Source organism: Erithacus rubecula (assembly GCF_903797595.1).
Source record: "Erithacus rubecula genome assembly, chromosome: 2".
Taxonomy (NCBI): Eukaryota; Metazoa; Chordata; class Aves; order Passeriformes; family Muscicapidae; genus Erithacus; species Erithacus rubecula.
The window spans coordinates 67,491,097-67,503,444 of NC_136685.1; the positions used below are offsets into that span (position 1 = coordinate 67,491,097).

The 12,348-nt window shown below is 44.9% G+C and overlaps 1 protein-coding gene across 2 annotated transcripts in view; it reads right to left on the reverse strand.

Annotated features, from left to right (window-relative positions):
• SLC35F3 (solute carrier family 35 member F3) overlaps positions 1 to 12,348 on the reverse strand; it is a 157,967-nt gene that overhangs the window by 12,218 nt on the left and 133,401 nt on the right. The window lies entirely within an intron of this gene.

A 12,348-nucleotide genomic window follows, 5' to 3' on the forward strand; every position in this document is an offset into this window, starting at 1 on the left:
TTTGGGGAAAGAGAGGTACACACCTTAAAGAGGAAAAAAAAAAAACCAACAAATTTCAGCTTCTGCTGCAACAGCCAGCACCTGCACAGGGTACAAACAGGCAGGGACTGCAAACATGGGAGGGGACTGCAAAGAAAGAGCAAAGGGAGAGGTGATGACAGGAAAGGAAATCTCACTCTTTCCACCAGTCCCTCCCCAGTGAACATCTTGAAGCAGTGTGGGGCCATCCTCCTCCCTGCACTCCTGTGGGCACCAGGATGCTGAGGGCCCAGGGTTGGCAGCAAAACCCCAAGCTCCCTGCTCCTGCTGAAGCCATGGGAAGCTGGTGCCCACTGATCTGCTATGTGGTGCTTGGAAGGAGCCTTGCAGGAGCCAGTCTGGGGTTTTTCCACCCAAGGGGTGAGGCCTGGCTCAGATCTCTGGCAGCACCAGGGCAGGTGAAGGAGGGGGTGGCAAGCAGCTGCTTCCTCCCCCTGAGGTGAGAACATGGCATGGTAGCACCAGGGGACACACTGGAGCAGCAGTGGGGATTCAGGAGCTCATGTGTGCAGTCCAGGCTGGGGATGCTGTGAACGCCTGAGCAGGAGGCAGCCTGGACATGCTCAGCCCTGGCACAAAGAGCAGTTTGTTTGTGCCCCAAATGCAGCAGTGGGTAACAGGACACAGGAGGTGATGGGGTGCAGCTTGGCCCTGGCATGGGGCTGCAGGGGTGGGGGGAAACCTGCCTGCAGCCTGTGCCTGCCTGGCAGCAGAGCTGGAAGCTGCCAGCTGCACAGAAATTGAGTGACACAAAGAAGGAATGAATCAGCCTGCGGGGCTGGGGCTGTGGCCAGCAGCCTGCCAGGTGTGTGTGGGGCAGCCAGCACAGTGCCATGGCCTGCACTGCCATTGCTCACTTTCAAACCTGCAAACTTCCCAGGGCCCTGAAGTTCTTTATTGTGATGCTTTGACAAAACCTGAGCAGAATTAAACTTCCTGCTGACAATAGTGGATGAATAGTGAAAACCTGTTCACCTTGTTGTGAATTTCAAGCTGTTTGTTTCCTGAGACTGGGCATGTAAAGATCATTATTTGGACACTGATGAAAGCATTGTTTTGATCCACTTTCCCAGAAGGCAGGGTTGTACCTGATGAATACCAAAAATCCCCATCCATTCTTTGAGATAATCAGATCTCTGCATCCACAAGTCTACATAAGCCTACAGCCCCTCTGCTACAGCAGGTACAAGACTTCAAGTTAGAGGAAACACATTTTTTGTGTTTATTTGGTTTTGTTGTCTGCCAGTCCCTTGTACCAAATCATAGCTATGCAGAACTTACCCATCCCTGGATGTGATGACCCTGTACTTTGGCTGCTGCACATGGACACTTTCTTTTGAGCTGCTGGTTCTGAATTGTGTCGCTCAGTGTCCCTCGTCCTCTGCAAAATTGCCAGCTGGCAGCAGCCTATTCCCTGCCAAACCTGTAAACTGCCCCTCTGAATCACTAGAAGAGCTGCCCATCTGCACCACAAACCACAGCCCAACTTCCCACCTGATGGAGTCGTGCTGGGATGTTCAGGGATGCTCATGACCCTGACAGATGCTGCCTGTGCTCAGCATGCAGCCAGATCCATTCTCCCCTTCCACAAACACTATACCCACTTCAGGTCTGGCCTTCAGTCCTGCACAGCACTGACTGTACCAGACACTTGCTGCAGAGGACACAGGGAGTGAAAAAGGAAACAGAGACATGCTGAAAAAGCCAGTCCCAAACTTCATTAGAGGCTTAAACCTGCTTGCTAAGACACCATGGAGGGTTCCACTGACAGCGTGTCATAAGCAGCCAGCCTCCTGCTCTGAAAACAAAAAACACAAGCACAGTTTAAATTAAATGGCATGAATCAAGATTAGTATGAGAGGAACAGGAAGGCTGCACTCAAAGGAAAGGACAAAAATGGAATTTATTTTGGGATTCATCCTGGGAAAAAAGTTCCTCCTGCCAGAAATCTGTTCCCCACATATAGAATTGGCTATTACTAGGCAGTAGAAACATGTGCTTTTACTGTCTTGTGGGCCTGATTCTTGTTTAGTAAACACCACTGGATTCCTATAATATCACAGCCTGGATTCCTGAAGCATCCAGTGTAGTGCCATGCTGCCCCAAAGGACAGCATGGATCATGACCCTGACCTGCAGTGCCCACTCTGGGAGTCTCTCTCTGCCCTATACAATAAAGATTCCTGTTAGCTGTTTTGGCTGGTTTCACCTAGAGTGAATTACTTTTCATAGGCTGGCTCCAGCATTCAAAGGAGACCTCCTTACGGCAGAGATTTCCTTAGCCAGCATAGAGCTGTAAGGAGGCTTCTCCCCAAGAACTCCCAGGGCTGTGGAAGGTGCTGCCAGCCATGCACCCACATCCACAGTGTGCCCTGCTGTTCCAAACAGGGGCACTCCTGCAGAGTTAGATGCCTGCCTTGGACCTGGCATCTTCAGTGAAGCACGAGGAGCATCTGGGAGAAGGTGGCATATTTTGTGCACCACTATGTGCCATAACATAGTCCTCTCACAATCATTGTCTCCCCAGGTGTGCCACTGCTTACTGAGAAAGCTGATTTTTCCTTGGTACCACAGAGCAGCTTGTGAAGCCATACCAGGAAGCCTTTGATGAAGAGAGTTTTCAGTGAGTAACCATAGATAAATAGTCACGGGAAGCAAGGCAGGACTGTAGTATTACCAAGGCTGTAAGCTCAAAACAGGGATGTCTCCAGAAAAAACAACCTTCAGCTTAAATATTTTGACAGAACATTTGAACACAGCTCTTCCTGCTGTCCACTAATTTCTGGGCCCAGCACAGACACAGGCATATCCACCATGTTAACTCCCACACTGTGTTGAAAGAGAAATTGTCATCTTAGACTGACCAAACCTATTCCTGGTCACATTACCAGAAATCCTGCACCTGCTGCTCTCACCTGCCTCCTCCTGAAAGCTTTGGTGCTCTCTTGAAACTACAATTTTGCTTGCTGGGAACACCCTGCTTTGCCCGTGGAACAGTGGGACTTTGGGTGGGGACGACAGCCAGAAATGCTACAGGGGAGAGTTAATGCAAGGCTCAGGTGTGCCCTGGCCCTGTGAATCCCCAGAGCATGTCTCCTCTTCAGCAGAGAAGCCACCCTGCAGAGCCCCTCTGCTGAGATGATCTCCCCCTTAATCTCTGTATTTCTCTATGTGAGGAGTAAATTCCTGCAGTAAACTGGATAGCTGAGTGCAGATAAGGTGGCAGCACACAGCAAGGAGCTGTGGCATTGCAGGGTGTGATGCTGTATTTTTGAGATAAATGATCTTCCTGCATTATTCTCCTCGATTCTGCCATTGTGAGCTGGCTCTCCATTGTAATCACAGCAATTGGTATAAAATATAAATGCAAGGCATTCACGAAGGCAACAGCCAAGGTCTGTGTAAGACTGGAATGGCAATGTCAGAAGGAGACTGGAAGGGAAACATACTGGCTTAATTGCCATAGCAGCAGTACAGAAAAGTTTGCTTCCACCTAGAAGTGCCATTTCTATATTCAGACAAGCTCAAGGCTGCTATGGTACTACAGGAACTGGGGTAAAAGATACTACAGAAAAGCCTAAGGCACAGAGATCTTTTGTTGATATCTTAACTTTGCATTGTTTGCTGGTTTCTTTAGCTTTCACGTAATACATCTTGTTCTTCCCCACATTCTTTTTAGTGTGTATCTTCATTAACCCAGCAAATGGCAAATTAGCTCTGCTCCATTAGGCAAGTCTCCAGCACAATACTAGCAAAATAATTTCGTCACTGGAACCAAGCATCCCCAGTGAAGTAAATCAGAAGTCATCAGAGCCAAAATTCTATGCTAAGTAAGAGTTAATTATATTGAAAGCAGGTGTTGCAGTCAAATAAAACTTGCAAATGAAATATGACAGTAAAGCTCCACTTTTTCCCCACTGAGTTCACAATTATATATTTGACACCATTCACCTTCCGCTGCCTGTTTTGTCTTTAACCATTGCTAGGTACTCGGGATGTTTCCCCGCTTCTCTGAATCTTGTGCTAATGAATTTATAAAATCTTGCCAACACTGAAATGAATGCTTTCCCCCTTCTTTTGAAAATCCCACCTATGAAGAGGAAAGGTAGACATGAACTAGAAAAAGTACACACAGTGTGATGCCCCTGGCCAGGAGTTTGGTCTCTCAATACTCCCTGCAGAACAAACCTCTGCCAAAAAGGTTTGTAAGCCATTGAAAATGCCATTACATCTTCGGGAAATTTGCAGTAAAGTAGAAAATTTCTGGGAGTAATACACATCCTAAGGGAATACTTTGCACAAGCCAGTTATTTCTCCTTTCCAGACTGTTAACTTTTGCTAGAATTTTTTCATTGTCTCAGTGCTCAAACTGGACTCTCTTCCTCCAAACCAGATTTGGATCTGCTGTTGCTCTTAGAGGGTAATATTATTTCTTTGTAGACTGTGCTTCTTACTTTGACCTTGCAAGGTCTGTACCTGCAAATTGAATTTGGCTAAATTGCTTCTGATTTTCAGCAGAGTGAGCATCGCCTCCCTGGAGCACAGCAAAGCCACCACCGTGCCAGTGAATCTGTCTTCTTGATTAGAGATTGCCAGGCAAAACATGTTTTGCTAATCCCTGCACCAATTAGGCCTGCATGGATAAATAATCTGCAGATGTGCAACAGTCTTATATTTTCTGTTCAATGTACAAAAAAAGAAGACATGGACTAAAATGTCATGCTGTGTCTTCTGGGAGGACTTGCAAGCCAGTTGTAGTAAGAAAAAGCAAAGCAGACAGACAAGATGCATTGACAGTAATAGGAGAGAAGGAAACTAGAGTCAAGTTTAATTTCTCCCAGTGAAAAAACCTACAAGGACGTTTCCTGTAATTCATCCTGTTAGGACCACAGCATGTCTCACGCATTAAGCTCACAAGTGGAGGTATGACTGCTGTACAGATAAAAAATGCAACTTAATATATTCTTCAAGAATAGTCTCCAGGAAAGTAAAGATGTGTTTTGCAGAAAAAAAGGATCGTGCATTCAGCTTTGCTTCTTTCCCCTTTGAGCCAGCCCTGGTCCAAAGAGTAGCCATGACAAAATCAGCCTCTCAGGTGGGTGGATTTCAAAACAGTACAAGAAAAGGGTGAGCTCATGAAACCCATTTTACAGATGTGCAAGCTGGGGCACAGAGAAGCCAAGTCCCTGGGTGGTTTAAAGTGGCAGGAGGAGGGCTGCCTGTTGATTGCACCATCAGAGAGATGGGGATTTGCTTTTCCTGCATGTTTATTTTATAGCTCCTGTTACTTATCAAGACAGTCCCTGAGCACCTTTTTCCTGAGTTACCACAGGTTCACATGCCAGCTGAACAGTTGCACGGAGGCTCCTGTGGTGTGTCCCAGATCATAAAATGCCGTGAATAAACCCGCTAGCCTCAGCACTTTGCAGAGAGATGCCTGGGACTCCTGCCATGGCTTTTATTGCCCTGCTGGTCTGAAGCTCCTACAACAAAACCTGTATACCCCTGCCTGCAGCTTTCCTCAGGAAAACTGCTTCCAGATGCTGGGAGAGCACAAGCTTCTCCTCAGCTTCCATGAGATAGAGGTCTGAGACCTGTCCAGGGTGTGCTGGTGTGCCTTGCCTGTCATGCTGCCTGCAGTGCCTGCTGAGGAATGCCACAGCCCATGGACATGGACCTGTTGCTCCTCAGAGATGCCTGTACTTATCCAGTCCAGTCAGTCCGTGCTAGGAGCTGAACTGGGGATGCAAACCCTGCCCTTCAGCCTCTCATTATACCCTTCCTAACGGGAATGGCAGCACTGCAGCTCCAGAAGTAACACCAGCCCCAGTGACAGCAATGCTTTCTGGAGATGGATGCAAAGGGTGGCTTATCTAAAATACTCTAATGGCTTTTTAATGCCCATCATCACATGCATATTTTTCTGTAAGCACATTATTAAATGCAAGAAATTACCACAGAAGCCAATCAAGCATCCAGCTGCCACTTTTAAATGTCTGTGCCTGCCTTGATTACTTGTTTCTACACTTAGTTTGGGGCTGGTGTTCTGCCTTTAAACTTTTATTTGTTCTGGGGGTTTCCAGCTCATTTGCAGAAAATACATTCTGATAGGCAATGGAATGAGAAAATTGTCTTCTCTTAAATTAAACAAAAAACAAATGAAATAAAAAATCCACAGACTGACCTTCTCTGAACTAGAGAGACAGAAGCAATTGGTTTTGCTCAGCACTGCTCACGTACCATACTAGACATTTGCACAATAAATGGTCCCAGGAAATGCTTAGCTATGGATTTACATAATACACCAGAATGGCTCCAAAAGAAACAAATAATACAAATCTTATAAACCACCTGAATACACATTTTCAAGACAAGTCTTAGAACAGACTCAGAAACCTTAATGAGATACTGTTTAAACTAACATTTAAATTAAAAAAAAAGTTTAAAAGAATGAGACCAAACCACATTTCAGAAAATGCAGCAAGAGTATTCCTGGCAAGAAGAAGTTTTTAACGTGACAAGATACCCTCAGCAGCCAGGCAGCTGAATTATCATGAATTTCTTGCCTTTACACCCCAGAGGTACCCAGCATTATACAAATAAAATGTAAGACTGTTGCTATGTGCAAGCTCCAAACACCCACAGACCAGGCAGGCATCACACTTGAACACAGAAATGAGCTTTTTAGTTACACTCAAAGATTGCTTGGTGGAACCCCTTTTTTCTGAGCCCACGAGAAATGCTTGACCTGGTGTAGCAGTCAGGACTGGCCTCAAATCTTTGTTAGAGCCCACCAGAGCAGTGGCCAGGAGGTACTCACACTGACATTCCCCTCCACAGCAGCAGTGCATGAAGCTGAAAGGGGCAGGAGGGGAATGAAAGCTTCAGAGGTTCCTGGGGGTTACTGGCATGCCCACAGTGCAAGCAGAGGGACAGCCCCTGCTGATGTTTGAGGCAGGGCTGGAAGCTGAGCTAGAGGGAACTGACCCATTTGCACGGTGGGCTGTGATGAAGAGTATGCTGGGATCCACCGGCACACCCAAATGGAGTACAGGCAAAGGACTGCCAGCTCCAACAGCACAGGTACAGCCAGGCACAGGCAGCCCCACAGGCTGTGAGCAGCAGTTAATGATCTGTATGGAAGCTAATGACAGTCCTTAGGGAGCAAGCTGAGAAAATGAGCAGCACCACATCACCAGACAGCAGTTACTCAAGAGTTCAAAAAAGCCCAAGAATGAAATGGGAAATTCATAACAGGGCTCTGTAATTCCCTTGAAACAGCCTTCTTGCCCAAAGCAAATGTCACATTGATTCTTTAAATCCAATTTGTGAAGTGATTATGGCTGGCCATAAAATTTGAAGATGCCCTTTGCTAGTTAGTTTGAAGATGCCCTTTGCCCTTTGCAGTGCTGGTTAAAGACTTCACCTCTTCCTCCTCCTGGGTTCATCAAGGAGCAACAAGGACAGGGAATGAATGCCCAGTTCAAGGAATATGCTGGCATAGCCAGGTGTTGCAGGCACCTGCAAGCATTTTCATCCCAGGAGATTGGCTGGGGAGCAGGTGTCCTTAAGGCCTAAGCCCAGCAGGAATGCTCCTGCTCGTACCATGCACCTAATGACTGCTGCCATCCTCAAAAACAGGATACTGGCTGCTTGCACCAACTTACTGCTGATGAATTCAGACCTTCCTGAGGATCTCCCACTGCACCAGTCACATGGAAGTGGCCTGGGGCTGCTGTGTCTCCAGAGGGACAATTCCCCTAAAGGCTCTTGTTCCTCACTTTTATCCTCTGCAGCTGCAATTAGAAAAACCCTTGGGGCTCTGCCTGCCTGAAGGGAAGGTCTCTACCATCTGCAGGTGCAGCTTCTCCCAGACAAGGAGCAGCACAGCCCCTCAGCTCCTCAGCATCACCAGCCTCCTCAGCCCCTGGGCACAGCTGGGAACACATTAGCTCTGGGAAGGGCATCCCAGCTGTCAGAAGATCTGCTTCAGGGCCTCTTTCCTCTCCCACTGCAGGTGGGGGTTGCATTAAGGAGCAGGGGCTGTTTTGAGTGGCTTGGGAGATGCACTGGAGCCAAAGTCACAACTAAACTGTGTCCTGCATGGCCCAGTATGAATGGGCCTTTATGAATGGCCCAGTATGAAAGTTGGCCTTTAAAAGGTTAGTTAATCAAACTGTTTTTTGGAAGAAAACCTGAACCACAAACCCACAGTATTTTTAATATATGTGGATTAGGCAATTCCCTGCAGGTCCCAGCAGTTTGGAGAGGCACTTTATGCAATGCCTCAGTACTTCATTTACTGAAAAGATGAAAAGCATGGAAAGCTTTCAAGGAAGGCACTTGGAAAGGGCACCAGGAGGCTGAATTTGAGGTCCATAGTGATGGTTTGTCACAAATTTTCAGTGTGAGCTTGGGCAAGTCCCCCAGCCAGCGTGTCCCCCGTGGCAGTGGGGTGTGAGGTACAAGCCTGCTATTATTTCCCAGGGCTGTGTTGAGGTAAATGCAGTCAGGCATTTGTGCAGCATTCGGCGTGTGGTGAGGGACAGCATATACAAACTGAGGCAGAGAAAACCTAAACATTAGACTCTCAAGGTTTGACTGCCGGAGTCAACATCATCACTGCTCTCCATCATCATCCAAAATTTCCATTGACGTCAGTGGATGTTCTGGGTGTGAAAGACCTGCAGACTCTGAAACTGCACAGCAATTGCTTGTGGATATCTTAAGCGTGGCCTGATGTGATTTATATCCAGCTTGTCCTCTTCAGCTGTGACCTGAACCACTTAATACTTTTTTGCAATAGTCAGAATGAAACTTTTAGGAGAAACTGGTGAACTGGCCACCTGTAAATTGGATTTTTGTAATGGTTGGCATAAGCAGACCAAAACAGTATGCAAGAATAAAATGCTTTTCTAGTAGTTGCTGTCTTGGCTTTTGTGCTCTGCTGATACAGAAGTACAGTGCTGATAGAAGGGGGAGCAGTGCTGCTGTATCTTGGGAGAAGGAACAAGACAAGAGTCAAAACAAAGAGGGTAGAAATATCTCAGTGATAAAACTGGCTATGCAAACACCCTGAGACACCTGTTACTCACACATATTTAATTTGCACCTTTATGCCTGTGGATTGTCAGAGAGACTTTGTGTGGAGATATGGCTCCAGCTGGGCAACGCCCTGCTAGCCCTTGCTGCCTGCACTGCCAGCCTTGGGCCAAGGGCATAAACTAACCAACTTCCCAGCCCAAGTGACAATTGTCAGCACCATGATGGGATACTGGGGATAGATGGGAACAGGAAGGCACATGAGTCAGGAGATACCAAAAGACACACCATTAACTTGGCAGCTCCTCTATGAAAAGAAAGAAAGTTATACAAAAAAAGAGAAAAAAAAAGCTGAGGGCTTGCTGACATAACAGAGAAACTGACATTTACAATGCACAAATTGCCCCTAGATGCATTAAATAAACGGGATATAGAACGGAAACAATCTTTTCTAAATACTTGTATTTGTGGTCATTTTTAGAGTACCTCCTCTCAAGAACAGGTGAATCTTTTCTGTTTGAAATTTGTTTGCCTTTTTAGTTGTACTGCTGATGTCCATTTAACACAAAACCAGAGCACTCTCTGCCTCATACTCCTTTAATTTCTGTTCTTCAGCAAAGTCATCCCAATCCTGCACACAGCAGCACAGCAAGGAGAGGACCATGGAAGGACTCTGTGATGGCATCTACCCTCATCCCAGAGCCTGATTGAACAGCACCTTTCACAGCACAGCAATCTTTGAAAAGCAGCCTCTGAAAAATTGAGAAATTCAGCAGCCACAAGAGGTGACCGAGTACAGCTAAGGAGTTTGGTGCCAAAAGGGAGGGTGTTAGAAAATACAATGTCCACTGCTTCTGAGATTGAGATTTCTAAGCAGTTTTACTTGTTTTGACCTTTCTCCCAATAGCTAATCCTTCAAAAACATTGATGTTGCTAGTTGCATTAAAATTGTGTAACACCTTAGTGTAAGTGGCAAAAACGGAGAAATATGTAACAGAAATTGAATGGCTTTCATCTCTGCGACTGGAACATGAAAGTCTCTCAAGAGGCACACAATAACTGAGAATGGCTTGAAAGAAATTTCCTGCTGTCCAAGGGAAACATGAAATTTTCCACTCCCTATATAAGCACTATGTTATTTGAACAGTAAACATGCAAATTAAAAAATCCTGACACCTACTGCATTTCTAAAGGATTGGATAGCACAGAAATGGAGACATAGTAGCTGAAGAGAATCTACTCATAAAGGATTAGGCAGCTACAACATCAGTGGAGAGCTGCAGGAATTTGTGTGGTTTGGATTTTTGAGGGTAACATTTCTTCAATATTGTTCTACAAATGTTGGTTGAAAAGTTGTATGTGTTTATTTTAATTCTATTTGCAGTGAAACAAAATGCCCATTCACTGAATCAGAAGCTTCTGAAGAAGGGTACAGATTACCAAAACCACTTATAAAAATTCTGAAATAAGTTTTGAGAATTTTTAATTTGAACAATTTAAGTGAAATTTGTCTTTTGAATTCCAAATGAATATCAACGAAGTCTATAGTGGAAAATAATGGAAGTGAAAAAAATTAGCAGAAAATAATAACGAAAAATAGGCCAGATAGTATTGTACATGAAAGGTGGTTTTATTTTCATTTCTTACCTCTGTATGCTCTTGGATTCCTGTCATCCATTTAGAACAACATTTCTTTTAAAATTTCAGAATGCATTCTAGAAAGCAAAGTTTAATAATTACCCATTTTTTTTATCCCTTAACAACTCCTTTATGTGACTGTATATAAGGCACTGCTGGCCCAAGCTTCACAGCCAAGAAAGTGCTTTCCTGAAGAGAGGGAGGGGAATGACACCCTCCATAGTCTTACAATATAGTTTATAGTTATCTTCATAAATAAGACCTGTGGAGGAAATATTAAAAAGAAATAAACCTGATCATGCACATGCCAGTTCATAAGCCTTGTCTCCAGAAATTTTCTCCTCCCTACTTTACAGAGTTACAAAGGAATCTGTAAAATTACATGCAGTATTATATGAGGTTCCTATATAAAACAGTATCTTCCCTGAAGACTCTTCTCAAGACACAAGTGTACAGAGCATCAACTTAATTTTCTTTCTGAGCACAAGAGGCAGGTCTACAGGATAAATACAAGACACAGCTGTCTTTAAGTCTTTTTGCACTCTGAGGGGTTGACATCTTCATAGTTCATTCAAGCTCCTTTTATGCTTATGGATTGATGGGCCACTCATTCTTACATGGTTCAGAAGCTGAACCTCAGTTTCATGATCCATAAATCTGCAGGCTGTGAGCTTTTCTACTTTATACACTCCAAAGAAGTGAGCAGAATACTGGTTTTTGTGATAAATAGTCCCTCCAGAGAGGAAGCTGAACTACTGCAGAGCAGTTCTAGGAACAAGATTTGTGCCTACTTTTGCAGCTCAGATAATTTCCAGCTCCTTCCAGCTCCCCAGACACCCCAGGTGAAAAGCCCTTGACATTTCAGAATTGTGAAGGTGGGTGATCCTTGCCTTTCCTCCTCTGCTCAACACAGCAGCCTCCAATTCCAATGAAACTACAGCTGATTCTCTCCTTGAGGTATGTGTCATTTGCATGGGAGAAAGGGCTACCTGTGGGCAGGGAAAGCACAGGGCAGAAGAGGTATCTCCCAAGGTCTGCCATTAGCAGCCACATGCCCATCAGCATTTTCTTTGGCATGTGGCACAGGAGAACTATGAAGCATTCCACAGACAGTGACAGATGCAGTCAATGTCCCACTCTGGACTTTTCAGCCAACACCCTCTTTGGACAGAAAATAGTAACATAAATACCTAATGGGGTTATTAACCTTCAATTACTTCATTCAGAATGGAGTAAAGCAAGTGTGATATTAAAATGAACAGAGAAGAAATATAAGAAAAGAGAGAGATCAGATAGAAACTAATTCATTCTACAAATAAGCAAGAGGATTATGACAGTGCTGATTACACTGCTTAGAGGTTGTAAGAAAATGAGATCTATTGAGTCCCTGGAAAGACCAGAAATGAGGACTGTAGTGGGGGATACTTAAAGTAGTTTAAGGTTTGCCATATTTAAAAAACAGACTTTAATATGAGATGGTGAAGTCAAATGGTGCTTGTGACTAAAAATTGCTGGACAGCATGAGAGTCCCTCTGAACAGGATGCTAACCATTATTATTTATGTGTTTGGAAGGAATACACAGCTGTTCTTCAGGGGCCAGGCGGAAATTTGTTTTTAATCTGAAGCCTT